Consider the following 24,236-nt stretch of genomic DNA (forward strand, 5'->3'; position numbering starts at 1 on the left):
ACACTACTTTGTGGTATAATGTGAACTGGGAACACTACAGTTTGGTATAATGTGAACAAGGGGCACTTCAGTGTGGCATAATGTGAACTGGAGGCATTGTAGTGTGGTATAATGTGAACTGGGGCACTACAGTGTGGTAGAATGTAAAGTGGGTGCACTACAGTGTTTCATAATGCAAACTGGGTACACTACAGTGTAGTATAATGTGAACTGGGGCATTACAGTGTGGTATAGTGTGAACTGGGGTGCTACAATGTGTTTATCACTTTTGTGGTACTGGAAGTAGTTACACATTATACATTTTAATAAAATCACCAGTATATCATTTTGACAAATTTATTGATAGCGGCTCCACAAGTTAGCTGCCAAACTGCTTTATTGTTATGCAATTTGAGGCTGACTTGAGGTCAGCTGACCAGCTTCTTGGAACTGTTATTGGACCACATATGAAGTTTTGTTAATATGTATTATCCAGGATTCTACTGTACATTGCTATCTGGACTTGATAAAGAGAGAGGCGTTCTGTATGATAGATACTTTCTGTTTTGAATAGGGTTTTCTATGACAGATATATATATATATATATATATATATATATATATATATACAAAATATTTTTAGGGGTGCACTCACCAGACTTCAGACAAGAGCTCAAAAAGACAGCTTCATTCCATGGTTCTATGGAATAAAGCTGTCTTTTTGAGCTCTTGTCTGAAGTCTGGTGAGTGCACCCCTAAAAATATTTTGTATATTGGTGGTTCTTTGGATCTACCTGGACTACAATTTGATGTTGCACCCCAGCATTTATTTCTCCAAAGAGAGTGCGGAATTGACTAAAAAGTATATATATATATATATATATATATATATATATATATACACACATACTGTGGTGAGAGGGATGTCTCTGACCTGAATTACCCACATTCTGGTGGAATCAGAATGTGGTGTAAATTCTTGGTTTTCATATTTACAAAGACCCAGCTGGAATAATCACTGGAACACAGGAAGGGTTTAAAACTCTAACACACCTGAGGCTCGTTTCCCTGATGCTGAGTAGCAGCCAGGAAGTAGGGACACAGGACCTCATTCAGAGTCGGTCGAAGCGGCCGCACGGTCGAATGGGAAAAGGGGACGGATATTCAAATGATTCCCTAGCAAGTTGCGTCCCTAAGTTCGGATTGGTAGCTGGCCGACCAAGGGCAGGAAGCGGCCGTAATTAAAAAAAAATACGCCCCCTTCTCGTATGCATTGCACGTCATCTCCGGGCATATAAGGATTAATCGAGACTAGGGATGTGCAGGCTCGGTTCTACTCGGTTCCGTTCGGTTCTTTTTACCGGATCTTATTGGCTATCCAAAACTCGTGACAGCTGAAACCCAATAAGATCCGGTAAAAAGAACCGAACGGAACCGAGTAGAACCGAGCCTGCACATCCCTAATCGAGACCATCGGGAACCATCGGAACTGGTCGTAGAGCTTAAGGTTGACCATACCCTCTCTTAAGCTCTACGATCATGTCAGTGTAAAAACCTCCCATGTCACATGTGCCATGATGCTACTTTGTTAATTATGCACTCCCATAAACCGTATGCACTCCCATAAAATGCCATTCGCATAATTAGGCACGCCTGCGTTCAGATCTCCACTCCCCCGTTTTCAAGCACCTTCCCCTGTTACCACCCACAAACGCCTCAATCTGTCACTCAAACTACCGACCTGGCTATGTTCAAGGAGAGAGAAATTTCTGATCGTAGCAGCTAGTTTGCGCACGCGCATTGCGAACTTTACGCATGCGCAGTGTAGCGAACATCGGTGGTGTACGACCGACTCTGAATGAGGTCCACAGTGTTGTAGTGCCAGGGTCCAAAGGCTATGCTGAGAGGGCATGCCCAAATTGTGGCTGCAAGCCACTACTGACTGATTAGCATAAGGAGTGCTGAGACTTTTATGCTTGTTTGTTTAAATTATGTTATGTACCTGTATGTGTGCAGGCCTAAACTCACGTATGCTAAGGTGAAGTGTTTGCTGCTATTAAAAAGCCACTGCTTTACCAAAAATACCTGCCTGTCTGGAATCCTTATTTGAATACCCCGTGTTACATGTGGTGGCAGCATACACCAGCCGCTTCCAGCGTGGCAAAGGAACTGACAAGGCAGAACGTTCGGTATACGTGAGTATGGTTGGTGAACCAGAAAAAACGCAGTTATATTAACGACACTATAACTTTCTATGCATTGTGCAAAAGCTGTTTGTGTGTACTGAGAAAAAAAAAAGTTACTTTGGTTTGTTTTTACTAAGGTGTTCGAGATATAACAAATGCTAATTAGTATCTTCCCCAGCTAGTATGCTGTCTAATTAAGTTCACCTGTTGACTGAACAAGAGCAAGACACACATATTACTGAGGTCTAATTAAGTACTGCAGTGCTAGAAGAGAAACAGCCTTTTTTGTGTTCTGTTTAACCCCTGCATTGCTGAAAAAAAATATATTTTTCCTGTGTTAAATGTGAATTACAATTGCTTTGCTGAAGAAAGAGATACATTTATTTGTGTAAACTGGATTGCTATCTAACAGCACCTACACTTGTACATACCCCTCCCACCATAAAAATGGAGAAAGTTTTTCACACTATAGTAAATTTGTTGACGTCTCACCTAAAAATAGAGGAACAGTTAGTGACCCAGTCAATGGGCACAACAGGTGCTGGGCATCTGATGAAAATAGAAAAAAAGAGATTTGCCCCCCAGCACACTGCAGCAAAAACAATACTTAAATCCTACATAATAATAGAGATTTAGAGGTATTAGTTACACACATTTGCAAATATATGAATAAGCGCCAGGCCAATCGTCAAGGCTCTTCTATACTGGCATCCCTAACATTAAGGGGCTCACATCCAAGAAGCAGGGCACCCCAAAAAAATTCCAGCCAAGGGCCATCCCCAGGGCATCACAAGAAAAAGGGAAAAAGGTGATAGTGAAGTATAAAGAAAAGATGTGTAAAGATAAATCAATAAGTGTTTTATTGCACATCTGATGAAAATGTCTGCCTCAGATGACCCAGAGGCATATTTGCTGATATTAGAGAGGGTGGCACAGCTTTTAAAATGGCCAGCAGCTACTTGTGCTGATAGACTTGCCGCCTATCTCACTGTTGAGGCTCAGACACAGATTTGTCCTCTGCTGATGCAGAGAAATATGACCTAGTCAAAAGAGCTATTCTGGCCAGGTCAGGTCTCACTCCTTCTGGGAAAGCGCAACGCTTCCATGAATGGACCCTATTACCAGGGGTCCCTATTTGAAAGCAGGTTGCAGAACTCGCCAGACAGGGGCGGAGTTGGCTCCAGCCAGAAGTCCACAATGCTGCTCAGCTTGTAGAGATGGTGGTTGTTGAACCCTAGGGCGGGACATGCAGCGCTGAGTCATACATGCTGTTCCTCAGAATCTAGAGGAATTAATTACAGTATTGGAGCTGTATGAGACCACAAGAAATATGACAAAAATGCCAGAAAAGAAACCAGGGAATGAGCGACCCATTAAGACAGCACCCCATTGGCCTGTGATTCAGACTGTCACCTCTCCTCAAGGAAACGCCACTTGAGATGCCAGGGTCATTTGCTATGAGTGCAAAGAGCCTGATCATGTAAGGTGGGACTGTCCCAGAAAAACAGTCTATGGAGTGTTGGGTTGCTAATATGGGCACTACGTACCATGCTTTTTGCATTATTGTACCCCTGGATTCCAGACCCTCATTAATGTGGGAAACTGTGTTACTGAATGGCTGAGAACTCCCAGCTATTATAGACTCAGGAAGTGAACTAACCCCGATCTCAGAGGCTGTCCTGCCCAGGGCAGTAGAAAAGGTGCCAGAGTTAGTTTAAGTACTCTACATTCATGGGTCCACGGAAAACTTTTCCCGGGTGCGAGTGAGCCTCTCCATAAAGGGGCGTGCTTATCAGGTGGCCGCCGCGGTTGGTCATAAGCTCCCCTATCCTATCATATTGGGACGCAATTTCCCTTGATTTGTTGAGCTCTTAAAGAAACCAGAGAGACAAAGCCAATGTAAAGTCTCCAAGGCCCTACCTCCGAAAAGGGAGAAGAGTGGAAAAGCACGGCCAGTCCTTTTTAGAGAGCGAACCTCTGCACAATTAATGTCTGAGGAAAGAAATCCGCAAACACTTTGCCCAGTTACGGTTGTCATACCCAATACAGATGTTGCCATGGATGTGCTGGAAACTGTCACCCCTTAGGTTCCTGGGGGCCGCTCTAGTTCACTTGGCCCAACAGAAGTTCCGCTGGTGGACAACTTGTCAGCAAAACAGCGAAAAGGAGCGGAAGCCTTAGTTCGCAATAATCAGGATGTGTTTTCTTCCCTGCCAGGGCCCACTGCCTTAATAGAACATGAGATAAATACACCTGAAGGGGTGGGCATAAAGCAGCGACCATATTGCATTCCTGAGGCACAGCGACAAGCTTTCCAGCAAGAAGAATGTCTGGTTCCTTTACTTCTGGCTAGACCGTTCGGATGTCTCACTGGCTCTTTGAGGGATACTTTGTCTGCGGGTCAGTGGAAAAGAGCAGAAACCGGTGTCCGCAAGAAAAGAAGGATGGTTGCTCCTCTGGCAGAACGCACCACTTTCAGGGGGTATGAAGAAGACAAACCTGGAAAGGTGGTTCGGAAGGTTGAATGGTCTCTGCTGTCGCAAAAGGAAAAGTGCGCTTCCCCAAGCTTGGAAAAGCGAAAGGGGGGGATGTGTAGTGAGAGGGTTTGTCTCTCATCTGAATTACCCACATTCTGGTGGAATCAGCTCCCTTCAAGGGAGGCTGGAGTGAAACCTGTGCATTTTGCATTAGCAGTGGAGGTGTAGAATTCCAGGTTTTCCCAATAATCACTGAAGCACAGGAAGGGTTTACAACTCTCACACACCTGATGCTCGTTGCCCTGATGCTGAGTAGCAGCCAGGAAGGAGGGACACAGTGTTGTAGTGCCAGGGTCCAAGGGCTTTGCTGGGAGAGCAGGCCCAAATTGTGGCTGCAATCCACTGCTGACTGATTAGCACAAGGAGTGCTGAGACTATTATGTTTGTTTGTTTGTTTGTTTGTTTGTTTGTTTTATGTTATGTGCCTGTATGTGTGCAGGCCTAAACTCACGTATGCTAAAGTACAGTGACTGGTGCCAATAAAAGACACTGCTTTACCGTGTACCTGCCTTTCTGGATTCCTCATTTCACTACCCCATGTTACAATATATATATACATATATATATATATATATATATATATATATATATATATATATATATATGTCTGTGTGTGTAAGCAATTTAAGAATACATAGTACCACATAGTACAGTATAACGGTTTGAAAAAGCACTGCAATACGTAAAGGAAAACATAACACTGCTTTAATACAAATGAAACATATCAGAGTGCTATAAAATAGCAAATCATAAACCATATTTCAAAACACACCATTTTTTGCAAGCATCTAGATATACACATAGCCATGGCCGAGGAGAGCGTTATAGGGAATGAGGACCCCAGCAGGATTCATATTATGAATGCAGCAAATTCCTGCTACAGTGAATAAATAAAATGCATTTGTACTATACACAACCTAACAGTCATCTTTCCTTGTAATATGCTTGGCCGAGTTAAAAATAATCCCTTTGTACTAGAGATGTGCAGGTCCGGTTCCCAGAGAACCGACACTTACCGAATTGAGGGGTTCCCAGTCGAACCGAGCAATTTGTCAAAGATGTCCACTAGCAGGACAGCTAGACTGATCTCACAAAATCGGGCTATCCCACCTAAATCGGGACAGTTGGGATTTATGCCTGTGTGATGTACTGCTACTTGCTATTAATTCCTGTCTGTTAATAAAGAAATAAATCTTTCTCTCTGAGAAAGATTCTGGCTACACGATGTCTAGTGTGTACCGACCATGTGAGCGACGGGCCCCGGCAGGGTGCTGGCATCGGCAAGTGCGTACTGTACGACAGAGCAACAGCTTGGTCCATGCTGCATTTGGCAGCATGGCCCCCTGGCTCACTATATCGCCCATTGGACCTGCATGCAGGTCCGACAGACAATGTCACTGACAAAGTGTAGGAGCGTGCATTGTCAGCGACATAGCTGGTACACACTGGCCGATATGGACGATATGTTGTCTGATCCACCGGATCAGACAACATATTGTCTAGCCCACAGGTTCTCAAACTCGGTCCTCAGGACCCCAAACAGTGCATGTTTTGCAGGTCTCTTCACATAATTACTAGTGAAATTGTTAGCTGCACCTGTGGATCTTTTAAAAAATGTCAGTGACTAATGAATACACCTGTGCACCTGCTGGGTGATCTGCAAAAAGTGAACTGTGTGGGGTCCTGAGGACCGAGTTTAAGAACCACTGGTCTAGTCCACAGGTTCTCAAACTCGGTCCTCAGGCCCCAAACAGTACATGTTTTCCAGGTCTCCTCACAGACTCAGTGAAATAATTAGCTCCACCTGTGGATCTTTTAAAATGTCAGTGAGTAATGAATACACCTGTGCAGCTGCTGGGTGACCTGGAAAATGTGACCTATGTGGGGTCCTGAGAACCAAGTTTGAGAACCACTGGTCTAGTCTGTACCCAGCTTAAGGAACATGGGTTAGTCATCAGGTACTATACAAGGCAAATTGTGTACATACGGAGTGAGAATCACAATCCTGCAACTGTCTCCTGAGGACACTTGTAGATTTGTGGTTCACAGATGGAATTGGAATCACGTCCCTCTCCTCTGAGCCACAAATAACTCTCAGCTATTTTAAGACTATGCAGCCACCTATTTACAAAGTTGCTAATGAGTTTACAATACTACAGCTGCTGGTGTAATTAAATCAGAAGCAGTTTCAGATCTTGTAAGAGAGGAGAAAAAAACTCACAGAGGCTGTAAGATGATGTTCAGGGGACTGGAGTAGCCTTGCTTTCATATTTCCACTATTTTTATTTGCAGTTATCGAATAGCGGTGTGATTTTGTAACTAATTCAGGTAAAATCTATAAATAGGTGGAGTTAACTAAGAAGTTATTAAAATTGGCTGGTTTAGATGAGATGTGCGCAGACCCCTGTATTTTAGTTTTGGGTCTAAATCATCGTCATGTTTTAGTAAAACTACGCTCAAGTGTTTTGCTTTTGGATCTGGATTTCTTTAAAAACTGATAAGAACAGCTAACATTGGGCCTGATTCAGACCCACTCGCGAGCGGCTGTCCGCTCGCAAGTGGGTCGATGGTCTGCACTGAGCATGCGCACGACGGAGGGAGCTCCGTCGTGCGCATGCGCCAGACGCGACGAGCGAAGGACTTTCTTTCGCTCGTTGTGTCTGATCAAAGGGGGCGTGCTATCGATGTTGATTGACAGCACGCCCCCTTTGGTGGGCGTGCCGGGGGCGTGCCTCCCTGACGGGGGCGTTCCCAAGGGAACGCCTACCGTCAGAAGCCGGCCCACTGACATCACTAGTGATGTCAGTGGGAGTGATTTTGGCTCTGATAGAGCCAAAATCACTCCGGGCCTTACGATTGAAAACCTCAACCGCAGGCTCCGGCTCGTAGTTTCGATGGTCGCGATGGTCAACACCATCGCGGCCATCAAACTGCACGCTCGTATAGGCTGTGGGTGGTGACCCACAGCTATACGAGCGTCCAGGAGGACGCCCCATAGTTATGGAGGACGGCCCTCATTCAGAGCGTGCGCTCTGCTCAGAGCGTACGGCTCTGAATGAGGGCCGTTGTGTGATTTGGACCTGCTCAATTATTAACTTCAATAACACTCATTTCCAGGCAACTTTGACCACCTCACAGCTCACAATATTAATTCCATCAATATTGCCCAAAGGCCGTAGCGAGCTGGCTGGCTAAACTAAGCGACAGAGCTGCGACACAAAAGCATGGCAGTGTCAAAGAATATAGGACATCTATGAAAAACAATAAGTACAGTTCACTTCTAACAAACATACAGAAGAGCCTGTCTGCACTGGATTGCAGGCGCTAGCTAGGGTCTGACAAACAAACATACACAGTGACAAAGATGCCTGATGTCTTTTACACGCTTCCCACCCACCCCATCTACATACAGCTGTTGCTAATGGCAACTAGTATGTACAGTCAGGTGCATAAATATTGTGACAATTACAGAATTTTCATATTTTGGCCTCTATTCACCTCCACAATTGCTTTGAAATGAAACAAACAAGATGTGCTTTAACTGCAGACTTTCAGATTTAATTTGAGGGTAATTACATCCAAATCGGGTGAACGGTGTAGGAATTACAGCGGTTTCTATATGTGCCTCCCACTTTTTAAGGGGCCAAAAGTAATGGGACAAACTAAACAATCCTAAATCTAACTTTCACTTTTTAATACTTTGTTGCAAATCCTTTGCAGGCAATTACAGCCTGAAGTCTGGAACGCATAGATATCACCAGACGCTGGGTTTCATCCCTGGTGATGCTCTGCCAGGCCTCTACTGCAAATGTCTTCAATTCCTGCTTGTTCTTGGGGCATTTTCCCTTCAGTTTTGTCTTCATCAAATGCAATCGGATTCAGGTCAGGGGATTGACTTGGCCATTGCATAACATTCCACATTTTAGCCTTAAAAAACTCTTTGGTTGCTTTTGCAGTATGCTTCGGGTCATTGTCCATCTGCTTGTGAGGCGCCGTCCAATGAGTTCTGAAGCATTTGACTGAATATGAGCATATAATATTGCCTGAAACACTTCAGAATTAATTCTGCTACTTTTGTCAGCAGTCACATAATCAATAAATACAAGGGAACCAGTTCCATTGGCAGCCATACATGCCCACGCCATGACACTACCACCACCATGCTTCACTGATGAGGTGGTATGTTTTGGATTCCTTTCCTTCTCCATACTCTTCTCTTTCCATCACTCTGGTACAAGTTGATCTTTGTCTCAACTGTCCATAGGATGTTGTTCCAGAACTGTAATGGCTTTTTAGATGTTGTTTGGCAAACTCTAATCTGGTCTTCCTGTTTTTGTGGCTCACCAATGGTTTGCATCTTGTGGTGAACCCTCTATATTCACTCTTGTGAAGTCTTCTCTTGATTGTTGACTTTGACACATATACACCTACCTCCTGGAGAGTGTTCTTGATTTGGCCAACTGTTGTGAAGGGGTTTTTCTTCACCAGGGAAATAATTCTTCTGTCATCCACCACAGTTGTTTTCCGTGGTCTTCTGGGTCTTTTGGTGTTGCTGAGCTCTCCGGTGCGTTCTTTCTTTTTAAGAATGTTCCAGACAGTTGATTTGGCCACACCTAATGTTTTTGCTATATTCAGCCTAATGATGGCTTGCTTCACTGATAGTGACAGCTCTTTGGATCTCATATGGAGAGTCGACAGCAACTGATTCCAAATGCAAATGTCACACCTAGAATCAACTCCAGACTTTTTACCTGCTTAATTGATAATGAAATAACGAGGGAATAGCCCACACCTGTCCATGAAATAGCTTTTGAATTGATAGTCCCATTACTTTTGGCCCCTTAAAAAGTGGGAGGCACATATAGAAACCATTGTAATTCCTACACCGTTCACCTGATTTGGATGTAATTACCCTCAAATTAAATCTGAAAATCTGCAGTTAATGCACATCTTGTTTGTTTCATTTCAAAACCATTGTGGTGGTGAATAGAGGCCAAAATCTTAAAATTCTGTCAATGTCCCAATATTTATGCACCTGACTGTAGCAATGCAGCCCATGCTCTCTCCATACATTATCCTGTGTAAAATGGTACCTAAAATCACAAGCGAGGGAATTACATGCAATCCAAGCCACACAAGATCCGTGTTTGAGATCCATACAGACCTGAGTGATCCGAGCCGGGACGGCTCGGAACCCCCAAAGTTCGGGTGTTTTCGGTTTTCAGCAAAACCAAAATGCTCATCTCTGTCAGAAGACACTGTCAGATAAAATGCCTGTCAGACCGACAGACATATTTATCACAATCTGCATCTCAGATGCGGATGGGATGTGATAAATTCACCTAAATTCGCAATGCGATATTTGACTATATCGCAAGGATGTATCAAATATCGCATGCAGGAATAGAGCTTGCGAGAATGCTCTGTCCCTGCGAATCCCCTCCAAGCACTTCTTAGGGTATTTTTCGCAAAAAATATCCTAATAATGTACCTGTGCCGCCAGCTACCCCTTTGCTGCCCCCCTTCCCAAAACTCCCTGCTCCCATTAGAAAATAAATCAAATAAAACTTACCTGCAGCAGGGTCGGTGATAGGTGTCTCCTTCTGTCTGACTTGGTCAGCTGATCTCTGCAGTAGCAGCCTGAGATGCTGTGAAAGTCCCAGCTGGCATCACTCTGAGGTCGCACAGATCAGCTGACTGGGTCACACAAAAGGAAACACCGATCATGGTCCCTGGGTGCAGGTAAGTTTTATTTAATTTATTTTCTATTTTAACTATTTATATTCTTTATGATCAGCCTGTGGTCTATCAGACACCCAGGCTGATCACAGAAGCCTGCTCCTGGCTCTGCTTTCCCTGTCAGCAGGCAGGAAAGGCTAAGCAGAGTAGGGGAAACAGAGGGAAGCCTGCATAACACCATCTCCAGATACTGTTACTATAACAGGGCTCCATCCGGTATATTTTTTTAAATTTTATTTTAGTAAATTTGTCCAGATCACATTCTCCTATTACATGTATGGGAAATTTGATTTGCTTTCTAAAATAATGCAAATTTAAGGGCTTGTAGGAGAATTTTGTGAATTCTCCTTCAATTGCCCTTTCATACATTTCTGTGATACTAAAATAATGTGAATAGGGTGTGAAAATACCTGTTTTCACATTATTTTAGTAATAAAAAAGGATTTATAAATATGCCCCTTTATATGACAGCCTGTAACCCAGCAGATATTGTGGATATACATCAGAGTATATGGCCACACATTATCTGGCTTCCTCCCCTGTGAAGGAACAGGGGAAACATCCGTCCGTTAACTCAACTGTCAGCTCTATCCTCAAGCCGAACACTAAGCTCTAGCTCTACTCTCCCCAAAGGTCAAACCTAAGCTCTAGCTCTATCCTCCATGCAGTCCAACCCTAAGATCTTGCTTTATCCTCACTGCAGCCCAATCCAAGTTCTAGGTCTACCCTCCCAAAGCGCCAACCCTAAGCTCTAGCTCAGTGGTCTCCAACCTGTAGCTCGCAATCTTAATTTTGGTAGCTCACCTAGCTGCAGTACTGCTGAGTCAACTAGGAGGAAGTGACCTCTGACGTGTGCTCCCCCGTGGCATTGACGCCATGGGTGGAGCCAAAGGGAAGCACATCAGGTCTTTGCCACAGCTCCTACAGCAATCGCCTGACGTGCCTCCCCATGGTTCCACCTGTGGCGTCTATGCTACGGAGGAGCGAGTGACTCTCACCCAGCTCTGCCGGAAAATCACACAGCAGCACTGCCTATATCTTTTGCTCCTTTGGCACACATACCTCCTTGGAGCCAGTAATTCACAATGAAATGTGCCTGTGCCTAAATTTTATTTACAAACTACAATATCATTGTAATAAATGCATTTTTATTTTCTATGAAAGATTTTTTTTTTTTTCATTTTCATTAAATTACCTTCAATTGTTCGTTTCTTAGCCAGATTTTTTTTTTCTACAATTTTAATAGCTCTTCAGGGGTTTTTATTTTTCTAAAGTAGCTCACACATCAATTAACGTTGGGGACCACTGCTCTAGCTCTACCTTCCCTGCAGCCCAACCCTAAGCTCTTGCTTTACCCTTGACGCAGCCCAATCCAAGTGCTAGATCCACCCTCCCCACAGCTATGCCCTAAGCTCTAGCTCTACCCTCCCCAAAGCTCAACTAAAAAATAATTCTTCCTGCAGCAAATGTAGTAATGTAACTAGAGACTCAGATTGTTGGGGACAGATGGCGAGTGGAATAATAGAGCTATTAGGTAAAGTAAAGTAAGGGCAGGGATAAAATCAATGAAAGTCAAGAAAAATGAATAGGAAACAGGCAGCAGTATAAAGTACAAAGCAGATAAGAGAGAGTACCCTGGTACATAGGGTACATGGCGAAATGAGACATTGTTAGCATGCAGGACTTTGGCGCGTGCACATACTTGGGGGGGGAAGGACAGGGGGCTCTCTTTTTCATCTTGCCCTGGGCTCCAAATACCCTAGTTACACCACTGGACACCACAAATGACGCGATCTATGATTGATGATGCATAGGTATTTCTTTTGAGTAGACATAACACAACTAATTGAGAGTCTCTAATGTGTGCAAATGAACTGCAATAGACTAAACGTACCTGATTTGACAGGGACCTACATTTAAGCTCTTGCCCTAATACTACCATACCATACTAACCCTTGTACTCATTACCTATGTATATGTATGGTTGCCTTTGAAATTTATGATCACCGACTACCAGATACTGGCAAGCTGTCACATTTTCTATTATATTTAATACTTGTTTTAAATGTATTATGTTTTATATCATTCATTTTTCCTCTGTGTACTAGTTTTTTAGATGACTTTTATTATAAATCTAAGGACCACATTCAGAGCCGCTTGCAAAATGCAAGCGCTCGCTCTGAATGAGGGCGGCCGCTTCTATGTTCAGAGCCGGCTTCCTGGCCGCTCGCTAGGCTGTGGGTGACTACCCACAGCTTTAGAGAGCGGCCAGGTTGATGGTCGCGAAGGTCAAGACCATCGCGACCATTTCAGCTTGCGACGAGACCCTTGTGGTAGGGTCTCATCTACCGCAAGCCCCAGTGAGCTTTCGGCTCTATCAGAGCCAGAAGCTCACCACTGACATCACGAGTGATGTCAGTGGGGCCGCCCCCAAACGGCAGGCGTTCCATCGGGAACGCCTCCGTTTGGCCAGCCACCCCCCCACCCCGCCTACAAAACGGTGCAAGCTGTCAATCACCATCGACAGCTGCCCGTTTTGTAGTGAGCCCTGGGCGAGAGAATTTCTCTCTCGCTCCGGGGCTTGCGCACGCGCTGTGCGACCGCTGTGCGTGTGCAGGGCCTCAACATCGACCCGCTTGCGAGCACATAGGTGCTTGCAAGCGGGTCTGAATGAGACCCTAAGTTTTAACCATAAAATGCCCCCACAAAAGAGTCTACTTTCTCTTGCCATAATGTAAGATTATAATCTATAGAAAATAAATTCATATATTTTCTCATTTGTAGGTAAATCTCCTACCCACTTTCTTTTGGAATGGGCAGGTTGGAGAGAATAATATCCCTCCGGGTGCCACATGGTAGAGTCGACCCTGTCCATTTTATTATTTACATGTTATAAGACAGAAGTTTTCAGATCAGCTTTGAATTGTGGAGTTGTTAATGAAGATATGGATCTACTGTATATTCAGAAGATATGTAGATGATAATGTATGGTCACATGTAAGGAGTATACTTACAGAGGCTCTTATATCATAAACTGTAACTTTTATTTCAGTACTTTAAAACCTCTGTACAAATTGGATTCATCAAAATATTGTGAAATAAAGTAATGTAGGTATGTGTAATAAAAGTGAGTATGAATGGGTATTGCCGTTTCTTCTCCTGAATTTTTTTTTTAACTTTTCAACATATTTGGAATTTATATTCAATACAAATAGATAATGAGGTTTATTAATGAAATGTTTATTATATTTCAGAAAGTTTATTATGTTTCCTTATTCAGCAGTTATATATCATTGAATTATAAGAGTAATACATTACATTATTTATCACAGGCTGTCTAACAGATTTTTCCTACTGTTACTTTTCTGTATAATAGGCATCAATTATAATAAGCCCCAGAGTTCTGCATACATTGTTATTAGACATTGCAAATTTAAGATGCAATTTATTAGGGTTGAAAAAAATATATACCTCTCCATTGGAAACAATTAATAAACTGGTGATCTCAGTGTAGCAGTGATGATTGGAAACATTAGTGATCATTTTACTAATGTGTCTGTGAGCTCTCACTATCTCAGATTATCACTATAACATTCTAGCATTGAGCTATTAGCTGACTCAGATCAGCAATAGGTACTTATATCTAATTCCAATATTTTCCAATCATCGTGAGTTAAATATTCAGATTGCCATCTCTTAGGCTGCTATCTTGGATTTATCACAATATGTATCTCTTCCTGAGAATAGACCTTTACCTATGATAGGCTGAATTTTCATCGTTGTCTGCAAGGTGATAGGCTATCTGATTTGTCAGTATTGTCAGCAAGTTACCTACATGCTCATCATGATTTATACTGTAGTGCTCACTATCTGAGATCATGCCAGTGATTCAGGCCAGTGCAAGCCATGGGCTGGTTTCCATTTTATTTATACGGCTCCAAAAAGAAACATGAACCTAAAACTCTGAGCACACAGGAATTATGCAATCTGCTTTAATGTCTGCCAAAGATAATAGGCAAGTAAGCTGTCACCTTCATAGGAGCTTTTTAAAGGGAAAGTGTAGTTATTTTATAATTTCTCAGATTAAGCAAACATTCCCAGCACCTTCTGGAGAAGGAAGGGACGTGTTTAGTACTCAGTGAACGAGCATTGCCATTCCATGATTGTACCATTGTTTTAGACTTATAGTTAAAACAACTTCACTTTATGACTAGCACACATTATATTATAAACTGTCATTGATGATACCTACTGAAATAATGTAGATAAACATTTATAATCTGTGACTTTTTTGATTCCCTCTTTGTTCCCCACCATATTTTGCTCTGCACCCAAAAACCAGAGTCAAAATGTTTCTTATAAAGAGTTGTAAGCTCCCTCATCTTAAATACACTGTAGTTAGTATAACACTTGCAGGCAGATGTACTAAGCCTTGAAAAGTGATAAAGTGGAGAGTGATAAAGTACCAACCAATCAGCTCATAACTGCCATTTTTCAAACACAGCCTGTAAAGTGACATTTAGGAGTTGATTGGTTGGCACTTTAGCACTTTTCAAGGCTTAGTACATTTATTATTATTATTATTTATTTATTACCAGTTATTTATATAGCGCACACATATACCGCAGCGCTGTACAGAGAATATTTTGCCATTCGCATGTTCCTGCTTCGGTGGAGCTTACAATCTATATTCCCTACCACATGCTCACAAACACTAGGGTCAATTTTATTGGGAGCCAATTAACCTACCAATATATTTTTGGAGTGTGGGAGGAAACCGGAGTACCCGGAGGAAACCCACGCAAGCACAGGGAGAATATACAAACTCCACACAGTTAAGGCAATAGTGGGAATCGAACCCATGACCTCAGTGCTGTGAGGCAGTAACGCTAACCATTACACCGTATGCGATGTCTGGAGAGTGCATGCAAGATCCAAGTGTTTCAAAAGTGTGACTCATAGCTTAAGGATTAAATTTGACCCAAGGGGCCTATTTATGAAGATCTGCTCCAGAAAAATTAACATTCACTGCATAGCACTGCCACTCATGACCAAAACGATGGGCATCATGAACAGCTCCAGTCCATTGTGGAGAGATCTGAAGATCCCTCTATATCTGGGCTGCCCCCATAGAGGTAGCATGTAGTTAGCAAATATCTGCTTATTTCTAGCTTTCATAAAGAGCTGTGCTACTTAATTCTGTATGAAACAGAAGATTTACACAAGATCTAAAGACAGAACAGAATTAGTTTGAAGCGCCTGTGTCCCAATGATCTGACGGCACTTTGAAGACATTTGCAAGAATTGACTCTAAACTACACACATTCGACTGGGAAGATGCACTAAGCCTGGAGACTGGTAAAGTACCAATCAATCAGCTCCTGTCATTTTTCAAACACAGCCTGTAACGTGGAATTGCATTACGGCACGTGTGGAATTACATCTATAGACCCTGATCTCTAAACTTATAGTGCTAGAATATATTATAAGTAATTAATAATAGTTAAAAAATGTTTTAATTAAATGTTATCAAATAAAAAAACACTGTAATAATTGACTGTACATAAACATCCTCATTCATTTAATCTAAATGAGAGGACTTTGCATGTATTCATCTCAACACTAGTAACTGTACACCCAGGGGCATGTGTAGAAAATATTGGGCACCATAGAAAGTTTTTGAAAGCAGCAAAAAAAAGTTTATAGTGGTACCCTCCCTCACTTATCTTGCGGGGTGGTGGGCTCCTTCACTCTGCACTTGCTGTTCAGAGTAGAAGGGAACATCTGATGTTTTTTCTCCCTTTGAGCAGAGTTACATTTTTGGGGCTCTAGAATGTTGGTTCTCCTGCACAGCATTCTGGGACTGATTCCGTGTAGTGTCAGTGGTCACACAGAGGACAGAGGGAACAGGACTGGCACAGGAGGCAGCCGCTATCCCTGTTACCCCTATAGTTATGTACATGTATATACCAGTGCACCTGCTGTAGCTGCTCTTTGCAGGCTCTGCAGTTATTATGCCTTCATGTGCAGTATCACCTGTTTACTGCTCACTAACAGGGGAACCTGTGACACAAGGCAAACACAGGGATAACACAGCAACAGGTTGCATTTCTGCTGGCTTTCTCTTTAACTCACATTTAAAGGATGTCTACTTGCAATGGCTGTATTGGGAATATATTAGCTTTATTATAGATATTATTTAAAGACTATGGGCCTGATTCAGAGCCGCTCGTAAGCAGCCTCTCGTTCGCTCCGAGCGATGTTTGCCCAACTGCGCATGCGTACGGATCGTTATACGCATGCGCGAACCAGTCAGTGCGGTCGAAATTCATGTGCTCGCAAAATAGCGAATGCCTGATAATTTGAGTGACAGAAAGAGGCGTATGTGGGTGGTAACAGGGGAAGGTGCTTGAAAATGGGGAGTGGAGATCAGAACGCAGGCGTGCTTAAAGGTCAAAACGGGCGTTTTATGGGTGTGCATAATTAATACAGCAGCGTCATTGACCACGTCACTGGGTTATTTTATAGCCAGAACTGCTCGCAAGATTGTGGTAGCAAAAACCAACCCCAAGAATAGCGAGCAGTTCATACGCTGGTCGATGTACTCGATTAATCTAATACATAGCGGACATGACGTAGGATGCGAGCGGCCAGGGGGCATAGTTTCCAAAAAACGACCACAAGTTTTGTTCGCTCGTTCAGACCTAGAGGCGTGAACAGACCGCAAAGAGCGAACGGTTCATTTGAATAGCCACCCTTATTTTCTGGACGAGCGAGCGCTAATTGCGTCTGGCTCTGAATCAGGCCATATAATCCTATGAGAGAACACCTTGGATTCTGGATAAAAGCAAATACAATCTATATTACCTGATACAGTGGACTCTCCTCCCTTTCCCAGCTCAGATCCCTACTGAATTCATGTGGACTAAATAACATAACAAAAATTATTTTTAACAGTATTCAATTTAACTCAATTGAGATGCTTATGGCAAATAGTAATGATTACAAATATTTACACAGCCATATATCTATAATCCTACATCCCTGCTATTGCCCATAAATAAAATTAGATATTAGCAGTATATTTTGCAGATTATTTAGACAAACTGGCTCACATGGCAAAGTTTTAAAAATGTGATTGCCGTCCTCATGTAGTGCCATCCTCCTGTATTGCCGTCATCATGTAGTGCTGTTCTCATGTAGTGCCATCCTCCTGTAGTGCTGTTCTCATGTAGTGCCATCCTCCTGTAGTGCTGTTCTCATGTAGTGCTGTTCTCATGTAGTGCCATCCTCCTGTAGTGCTGTTCTCATGTAGCGCCATCCTCATGTAGTGCTGTTCTCATGTAGTGCCATCCTCCTGTAGTGCTGTTCTCATGTAGCGCCATCCTCATGTAGTGCTGTTCTCATGTAGCACCATCCTCATGTAGTGCTATTCTCATGTAGCACCATCCTCATGTAGTGCTATTCTCATGTAGCACCATCCTCATGTAGCACCATCCTCATGTAGTGCTGTTCTCATGTAGTGCTGTTCTCATGTAATGCCGTCCTCATGTAGCACCATCCTCATGTAGTGCCGTTCTCCTGTATTGCTGTCATCATGTAGTGCTATCCTCGTGTTGTGCCATCCTCCTGTAGTGCCATCCTCCTGTAGTGCTGTTCTCATGTAGCACCATCCTCATGTAGTGCTGTTCTTATGTAGCACCATCCTCATGTAGCGCCGTTCTCCTGTATTGCTGTCATCTTGTAGTGCCATCCTCCTGTAGTGCTGTTCTCATGTAGCACCATCCTCCTGTAGTGCTGTTCTCATGTAGTGCCATCCTCATGTAGTGCCATCCTCCTGTAGTGCTGTTCTCATGTAGCACCATCCTCCTGTAGTTCCGTCCACATGTAGTGCCATCCTCCTGTAGTGCCATCCTCCTATAGTGCTGTTCTCATGTAGCACCATCCTCCTGTAGTTCCTTCCTCATGTACTGCCATTCTCCTGTATTGCTGTCATCATGTAGTACCATCCTCGTGTAGTGCCATCCTCATGTAGTGCCATTCTCATGTAGTACCATCCTCGTGTAGTGCTGTTCTCATGTAGTACCATCCTCGTGTAGTATCATCCTCCTGTAGTGCTGTTCTCATGTAGTACCATCCTCGTTTAGAGCCATCCTCATGTAGTGCCATCCTCGTGTAATGTCATCCTCGTGTAGTGCCGTACTCATGTAGTGCCGTACTCATGTAGCGCCATCCTCCTATAGTGCTGTTCTCATGTAGTGCCATCCTCCTGTAGTGCCGTTCTCATGTAGTGCCATCCTCATATAGTTTTAGAATATGATTTGTGTTCTCTTATCTACACACATGATGAGAATATTTAGGGGATGATTCTTAGTTGGGCGCTTTTCTGTATGGCGGTGGCAGCCTACTTACTACCTTATACTAAGGTGAGTACTCACCCACCTATGCTGATTATCCATCAGTCTTCATATGGAAGCCCGAACCACGCACTGGCCCTGATTCAGAGCCGGACGCTCTGACCAGAGTGCTCGCTCTGAATCAGGGCCCTGCTCCATTAATATGGAACGTCCTCCGGGACGCTCGTATAGCTGTGGGTCACCACCCACAGCATATACGAGCGTGCAAAAAGATGGTCGCGATGGTCTTGACCATCGCGACCATCGGACTTGCGAGGGAAACCCTGCGGTTGGGTTTCCCAGCCGCAAGGCCAGGAGTGATTTTGGCTCTATTAGAGCCAAAATCACTCCCACTGACATCACTAGTGATGTCAGTGGGGCCGGCTTCAGACGGTAGGCGTTCCCATGGGAACGCCTCCGTCTAGCAGGTACGCCCCGGCACGCCCACCAAAGGGGGCGTGCTGTCAATCAACATTGTCAGCACGCCCCCTTTGGTGCAAGACCCAGAGCGATGGAAAGTCCTTCGCTCGCCGGGTCTCGCACATGCGCACGACGGAGCTCCCTCCGTCGTGCGCATGCGCAGTGGGGACCATCGACCCACTTGCGAGCGTACTGCCGCTCGCGAGTGGGTCTGAATGACCCCCACTGTTTTTCCGTCGTCGTCATTTGTATTGGGACTTACACCCTCCCCATGCTGGGTGTAAACCATTTGTCAGAGATATCCGTCCTATCTCGTCTGCACACCACAAACGAAGATGGAGTTCGTCCTACCTCATGTCGACATGACGCACTTCGATATGTTAAATGTCATCATAACACACCACACCCGTTGGGTCCCAGATGCAATGAGTGCATTAGGTTTCAAACAATTTACATTCTTTAAACCATATTTTTCAAATATATATCAAATCAGGAATAGACCTGATCTTTGGGTAAGTACAAAGGTAAATCATAAATGCAAGCAAAAGGTTAACATGAAATGTGCATGCTTGGCAGATGTCTACACATGTGTATTGTTGTTTAACCTGGCAGGGATCTAGCGAGGCCAAAGAGGCTTTGCAGGCCCCATTGCGAGCTATAGACAAGGTAGAGGTAACACTCTGTCAAGGTGGCGTTAGCTATTAGCGTAAAGGAAGGCATTTTGCCGCTTGCTAAAGAAAGCTTATCTGCCTTGCCCATGGAGTTTATGGGGTCAGCTGTAATATGCGTAAAGTAGGGTAACCTTCTAATTTCTTCAGTGTTAACCTTTTGTTATAAACAGAGACACAGAAATAAAGGCTTTAGCCTAAAGCCCCGTACACCCAGGACGACCCATTTTAACGATATGAACGATAATGATATCTTTCAACGATATATCGTTCAAAACGTCTAGTGTGTCTGCACTTACCGACGAACGATGCAAGCTCTCGCGGCTCGTTACCGATATCCCCAGTCGTCTGTACATACAGTCCAATCTGGGGATATCGTTAGGAATGCCATGCTGCCGAATGCACCATGCCATACACCCTCTGGGCCTGCTCATCATATAGCTTGCACGGCCATGAGCATCAGCACACGCCACAACTTTAAAACCAAAGACCTAGAAGCTCACACCTAACTCAGTGCTCCATGCGAGTACTGAGCCCACGTCATGCTCAGGAGATATGTGACCATTTATATTACCACTCTGCATAGTTTCTCTGTGGCAGCTGAGGATCATTCTGCTGCCATGGTGATAACGTAAGGTTAAATTGTGGCGATAAGTAAATGTTTTATTGCTGCGATTAGAGTTAATTTAGCAAATATAAGCCCCTAAATGCATTTAATGTGTATGCTGGGGATTTTGTGGTCAGTTTACAGCTGGCATGGATCAGCTGTGTTCTGTATTATAAACAAGTAAAGATTTATAGGTGATGATAGAATACAGACTATTAGCAAAGACAGTAAGCAAACTTATCTAAAAGTATAATAAATTATCAAATCATTTTTCTATCATGATAACTGCAGCAAATCGTTATTCAGTGCAGAAATAAATACTGTGCTGTCTGTGAAATACACGTGGCTCAAGTTGTCATGCTGCCCAAATCTATGTATTACTGAATTACAATCACTAACTCTACTGGCACTGGAAATATGACACAAAGATAAGAGTGACCTCAAGTGGTGGGTATCAGGAACCGCAGCTACACTTTTGATAAATTGGAAATTAGCACATGTGGGAGGTATTGCAGTTTGACAAAATCCAGAATGGTACCGATAAGCCTGAAAAGTATAGGGCTGCATTTTAGAATGACATCACACTATTAAAAAACATGGAGAAAGTGTTTACACCACTAACAGAATCAAACTAAAGAGCGTGAAACTAAAAATATGTTAGAATAAATTAAAAGATATGGCCACAGCCAGCGGTAACATCATAATGTTTCCTATTTCTTGTTTTCTGTAAACTTCTTCAATTAGTAAGCTGATTGAATAATTCATATATATTAGAGGATAGATAGATAGATTCACAACTGGTAGAAGAGCCAAAAAGGCCAACAAGGTGTGTACACACATACTGGGGTATAACATTTAGTAATAGCAGACACATTACCTACATGTAGTTCTGCTGTTCTCGGTTTAAAAGGAGCTAATCCAAACTTGTATCCTTCATTTCTTAACCAAGAGACTGGGCAATGAGTCACTTGTAGTTGCAGTGATTTTAAGTCCTAGTTCCTCTTCCTTGTGGCTTTGTAACTTATACACACTCCCTCCAGGATCAGAAAGTCCGGTTCTGTCAGTAGCTCTCAGAATGTTCCCAAGATCCCCCTTCTCCTACTCAGCATATGTGTAGAAGCATTTGATATCCAGGAGGGTCAGAGGCTACATGGAGAATTTGTAGTCCCAGCTGACATGGCATTTGTGAGGGCAAAGTTGTATGACAACAGCTCTGGTCTCAGTAAGAGAGAGACCCTCTTTGGCTGTTTAAGCATGTTCAGCAATGACTTGTGCTGACACTTGTAAGAGTATCCTTGTCCCAGAGCACAGGTTCCTACAGCGAGAGGAAGGAGGGAGCAAGGAACCAACAAGCGGGACTTTTAAACAGTGCATTTCAGGAATTTAGAGAACCTCCTGCTTCTGTACTTAAAAGAAGACACATTTTCTATTTACTTAAATATAAAATTTGCTCATCAAGGGCCCTATTTATCAAAATCTGCATGTTTAATGCCGATGTGATAAATTATTTTTCACACCAATTTGACAAAGAACTATTGCCTGGAAATGGCCTATGATAAGTACCCCATTCCGGCAAACAGTTGAAAGCAGCTACTTAGTTTGGACGCGGCCATTCTAATGCGCAAAGGATCTGTCTCCAGTAAAATCTGCAGAAAATCGATCTAACCCATAGGTTCACACCATGTTCTTGGTAAATCCGACAGCTTAACAGCCGCCATAGAAACCTGGGGGACTGCTTTGTCATCACAAATGGAGGTACCGCAGCAGGTATCGGAGATATCCCACAAATATTCTTTTATAAATATGTTCCAAATAGTTTGTTCTTTGTAGAATAAAGATGTGTTTTCTGGCAAATGAAGAATTCTACACATGGGGATAAAATATCAAACCTTGCAGGTAGCTTTGTACCTGCCGCCGTAGCACATTGCTGGCAATTTGTCACCCCAGTCGCTGGATTTACTATGGAGTAGTTTGGAGGGTGTAAATTCACACCTAGGGGTAAATTTACTAAGAATTGTGTTGGTCCGAATGTGGCTGTATGGGAGTGTTGAGTAATTTTTTTCTAACACAGGAATTTACTATTGTAAAAACGGGAGTATTTCCTGAATCTTTAGAGTTAATCGCGGCCAAATTCACAGTTAAAATGCGTCCAAAAATACAAATAGAAATGAATACACCATTGCCTCAACACAGCAGTACTTTCCCTAGACAGGAATACAGCACGGGAATTTACCAAAAATCGTGATTATAATCACGGGTGTAATAATAGCAAACTCGGTGTCCAGATAAAAGTTTCAAATAGACCCTCTCCTGAGCAGCGTGTATAGCAGAACATACACACATCAGTGTGATCCGTGTATGTTTCTGCTTTGTTATTGTGAATGAAATGGTTAAAAAAAAATGTTTTAAATGACGTGGGGTCCCTCCCCCCAAAAGCATAACCAGCCTCTTGAGCCAGTCCTGGTTCCTAAAATATGGGGGGGAAACAAGTAGGGTTCCCCCCTATTTTAGAAACCAGCAGTGGGCTCCCAAAGACAGTCCTGGTTTTAAAAATAGGGGGGAAAAAAGAGTGGGGTTCCCCCTATTTTTAAAACCAGCACCAAACTTATTTCTAGCCAGGGGACCTCAACGGGTCACCCCGGCCAAAGCATTAACACCCAAGCTAGTCAGCGCAAGCCAGGGATCTCAGGGGAGATGGGGTCCCCCCCTCTCCTGAGCACCCCAGGCTCACGCTCTGCCCTGCACCCATGGCCAGTGGGTGCAGGGGTAATAGTGGGGGAATTATAATATAAACTATTGTTTTTTACATTGGAACTACAGGTGCCAGCTTGCCTGCCCTTTGGCACTTGTGGAACTACAAGTGCCAGCAGGCGGCCAACACCTATACCCCCACTGTAAAAAATTGTCAAAAAACCACAAGACACACACACCGTCGATTTTTACAATTTTATTACATACCTAACACACTCACACAGACTTACCTACTGCCAGATGTACACGTCCCCTTCTCAATGTAGAAATCCAATGGATTATCTGTAAAAAAGAAAAGAAAAAAAAGAACAATACTCACCTACCTCCTGGTGTAGATTATGTCCCCTTCTCCAGTAGGCTCCAATGGGTCTTGGCAATACAAAATAATGAGTGACCCGTACCAGCTCGGACTAGTATAGGTATATGTGTTATCACATATACTGTACATATACAATGTGGAATGACATAAGAGGCAAAATTCTCATGGTCCGCCAGCCAATCAGAGGCCGATCTACATGTAGTGGACACTGATTGGCTGTGACTCATGTGCCTGTCACTATACAGCAGTGATAGGTATGTAATAAAATTGTCAAATCTACGGTGTGTGTGGCTTGTGTGTTTTTTTTACAGTCGGGGTACGGGTGCCAGCCACCTGCTGGCACTTGTAGTTCCACAAGTGCCAAAGGGCAGACATGCTGGCACCTGTAGTTCCATTGTAAAAAACAATAGTTTACCTTATAATTCTCCCACTATTACCCCTGGACCCACTGGCCAGGGGCTTCAGCATTATCCTGGGGTGCTCAGGAGAAGGGGACCCCATTATTGGGGTGTCCCCACTTCCCGATCCCTGGCTTGCGCTGACTAAATTGGGGTGTTAATGCTTTGGCTGGGTTGAGCTGGTGAACAGATCCCCTGGCTGTGGCATTACACCCTGGCTAGAAATGAGGACCTGAT

The 24,236-nt window shown here is 43.4% G+C and overlaps 1 protein-coding gene across 3 annotated transcripts in view; it reads right to left on the bottom strand.

The window, feature by feature from the left end:
• Positions 1–21,818, bottom strand: part of ZNF385A (zinc finger protein 385A) — a 358,128-nt gene extending 336,310 nt beyond the window's left edge. The window contains exon 1 of one of the 3 annotated variants that reach the window (XM_088469211.1): positions 21,413–21,818. The gene's annotated coding sequence lies outside the window, so the exon portion shown is untranslated. Of the gene's footprint in view, positions 1–21,408 lie in introns of all 3 variants that reach the window. The other 2 variants (XM_088469210.1, XM_088469215.1) reach the window with 2 other exon arrangements.
• Between the last annotated feature and the right edge of the window lie 2,418 nt (positions 21,819–24,236).

The sequence above is a fragment of the Taudactylus pleione genome, unplaced genomic scaffold (assembly GCF_031769625.1).
Source record: "Taudactylus pleione unplaced genomic scaffold, aTauple2 ptg000089l, whole genome shotgun sequence".
NCBI lineage: Eukaryota > Metazoa > Chordata > Amphibia > Anura > Myobatrachidae > Taudactylus > Taudactylus pleione.